This window comes from Carassius gibelio, chromosome B22 (assembly GCF_023724105.1).
Source record: "Carassius gibelio isolate Cgi1373 ecotype wild population from Czech Republic chromosome B22, carGib1.2-hapl.c, whole genome shotgun sequence".
In the NCBI taxonomy this organism is placed as follows: Eukaryota; Metazoa; Chordata; class Actinopteri; order Cypriniformes; family Cyprinidae; genus Carassius; species Carassius gibelio.
Window position 1 is genome coordinate 41,891,911 of NC_068417.1, and position 2,500 is coordinate 41,894,410.

Consider the following 2,500-nt stretch of genomic DNA (forward strand, 5'->3'; position numbering starts at 1 on the left):
TAGGTCTGGTTAGTACTTTTATGAGAGACTGCCTAGGAATACCAGGTGCTTTAAGCTTTTGGGTTTTCTTTCCTACTTATATAATGTACTGGCGATAAGATTGGCTGGTCTTTAAATAGCCCTCTCTTTGCAGCAGACTTCGCTTACGGCCATACCAACCTGGCTATGTCCGATCTCGTCTGATCTCTGAAGCTAAGCAGGTTTGGGCCTGGTTAGTACTTGGATGGGAGACCGCCTGGGAATACCAGGTGCTGTAAGCTTTTTGGACATTTTTCTCTTAGTTTTTAATAATTTTGCCAAAAAATAGAGTCAATGCCCGATCTCTGAATCTTAGCAGGTTTAGGTCTGGTTAGTACTTTTATGAGAGACTGCCTAGGAATACCAGGTGCTTTAAGCTTTTGGGTTTTCTTTCCTACTTATATAATGTACTGGCGATAAGATTGGCTGGTCTTTAAATAGCCCTCTCTTTGCAGCAGACTTCGCTTACGGCCATACCAACCTGGCTATGTCCGATCTCGTCTGATCTCGGAAGCTAAGCAGGTTTGGGCCTGGTTAGTACTTGGATGTGAGACCGCCTGGGAATACCAGGTGCTGTAAGCTTTTTGGACATTTTTCACTTAGTTTTTAATAATTTTGCCAAAAAATAGAGTCAATGCCCGATCTCTGAATCTTAGCAGGTTTAGGTCTGGTTAGTACTTTTATGAGAGACTGCCTAGGAATACCAGGTGCTTTAAGCTTTTGGGTTTTCTTTCCTACTTATATAATGTACTGGCGATAAGATTGGCTGTTCTTTAAATAGCCCTCTCTTTGCAGCAGACTTCGCTTACGGCCATACCAACCTGGCTATGCCCGATCTCGTCTGATCTCGGAAGCTAAGCAGGTTTGGGCCTGGTTAGTACTTGGATGGGAGCCCGCCTGGGTATACCAGGTGCTGTAAGCTTTTTGGACATTTTTCACTTAGTATATAATAATTTTGCCAAAAAATATAGTCAATGCCCGATCTCTGAATATTAGCAGGTTTGGGCCTGGTTAGTACATGGATGGGAGACTGCCTGGGAATACCAGGTGCTTTAATCTTTTTGGAAAATTTCACGAATTATATAATAATCTTTCATTAAAAAAAAAAAAAAAAGATTCAATGCCCGATCTCTGAATCTTAGCAGGTTTAGGTCTGGTTAGTACTTTGATGAGAGACTGCCTAGGAATACCAGGTGCTTTTAGCTTTTGGGTTTTCTTTCCTACTTATATAATGTACTGGCGATTAGATTGGCTGGTCTTTAAATAGCCCTCTCTTTGCAGCAGTCTTCGCTTACGGCCATACCAACCTGGCTATGCCTGATCTCGTCTGATCTCTGAAGCTAAGCAGGTTTGGGCCTGGTTAGTACTTGGATGGGAGACCGCCTGGGAATACCAGGTGTTGTAAGCTTTTTGGACATTTTTTCTTAGTTTTTAATAATTTTGCCAAAAAATAGAGTCAATGCCCGATCTCTGAATCTTAGCAGGTTTAGGTCTGGTTAGTACTTTTATGAGAGACTGCCTGGGAATACCAGGTGCTTTAAGCTTTTGGGTTTTCTTTCCTACTTATATAATGTACTGGCGATAAGATTGGCTGGTCTTTAAATAGCCCTCTCTTTGCAGCAGACTTCGCTTACGGCCATACCAACCTGGCTATGTCCGATCTTGTCTGATCTCGGAAGCTAAGCAGGTTTGGGCCTGGTTAGTACTTGGATGGGAGACCGCCTGGGAATTCCAGGTGCTGTAAGCTTTTTGGACATTTTTCACTTAGTATATAATAATTTTGCCAAAAAATAGAGTCAGTGCCTGATCTCTGAATATTAGCAGGTTTGGGCCTGTTTAGTACATGGATGGGAGACTGCCTGGGAATATACTGCCTTTAATTATAATTTTGCATTATTGAGACACTGTTTTCCTAATGAATGTTGTTCAGTGCTTTGACGCAATGTATTTTGTTTAAAGCACTATATAAATAAAGGTGATTGATTGATTGATTGAATACCAGGTGCTGTAAGCTTTTTGGACATTTTTCACTTAGTATATAATAATTTTGCCAAAAAAAAAGTCAATGCCCGATCTCTGAATATTTGCAGGTTTGGGCCTGGTTAGTACATGGATGGGAGACAGCCTGGGAATACCAGGTGCTTTAATCTTTTTGGAAAATTTCACGAATTATATAATAATCTTTCATTAAAAAAAAAAAAAAAGAGTCAATGCCCGATCTCTGAATCTTAGCAGGTTTAGGTCTGGTTAGTACTTTGATGAGAGACTGCCTAGGAATACCAGGTGCTTTAAGCTTTTGGGCTTCCTTTCCTACTTATATAATGTACTGGCGATAAGATTGGCTGGTCTTTAAATAGCCCTCTCTTTGCAACAGACTTCGCTTACGGCCATACCAACCTGGCTATGCCCGATCTCGTCCGATCTCGGAAGCTAAGCAGGTTTGGGCCTGGTTAGTACTTGGATGGGAGACCGCCTGGGAATA

General features: G+C 41.5%; 6 non-coding genes across 6 annotated transcripts in view; all 6 read left to right on the forward strand.

Moving 5' to 3' along the window:
• Positions 1-141: 141 nt before the first annotated feature.
• LOC128003286 (5S ribosomal RNA) lies at positions 142-260 on the forward strand. The gene has a single exon (XR_008176011.1). It is a non-coding gene; the product is annotated as a 5S ribosomal RNA (ribosomal RNA).
• Positions 261-481: 221 nt separating this feature from the next.
• On the forward strand, positions 482-600 carry LOC128003886 (5S ribosomal RNA). Its single transcript, XR_008176598.1, has one exon. It is a non-coding gene; the product is annotated as a 5S ribosomal RNA (ribosomal RNA).
• Positions 601-821: 221 nt separating this feature from the next.
• Positions 822-940, forward strand: LOC128002722 (5S ribosomal RNA). Its single transcript, XR_008175464.1, has one exon. It is a non-coding gene; the product is annotated as a 5S ribosomal RNA (ribosomal RNA).
• A 367-nt stretch (positions 941-1,307) lies between these two features.
• Positions 1,308-1,426, forward strand: LOC128000942 (5S ribosomal RNA). The gene has a single exon (XR_008173713.1). It is a non-coding gene; the product is annotated as a 5S ribosomal RNA (ribosomal RNA).
• Positions 1,427-1,646: 220 nt separating this feature from the next.
• On the forward strand, positions 1,647-1,765 carry LOC128003098 (5S ribosomal RNA). The gene has a single exon (XR_008175830.1). It is a non-coding gene; the product is annotated as a 5S ribosomal RNA (ribosomal RNA).
• Positions 1,766-2,397: 632 nt separating this feature from the next.
• Positions 2,398-2,500, forward strand: part of LOC127995059 (5S ribosomal RNA) — a 119-nt gene continuing 16 nt past the window's right edge. The window contains exon 1 of the ribosomal RNA XR_008168023.1: positions 2,398-2,500. This exon is cut by the window's right edge and continues 16 nt beyond it. This is a non-coding gene — a ribosomal RNA (5S ribosomal RNA).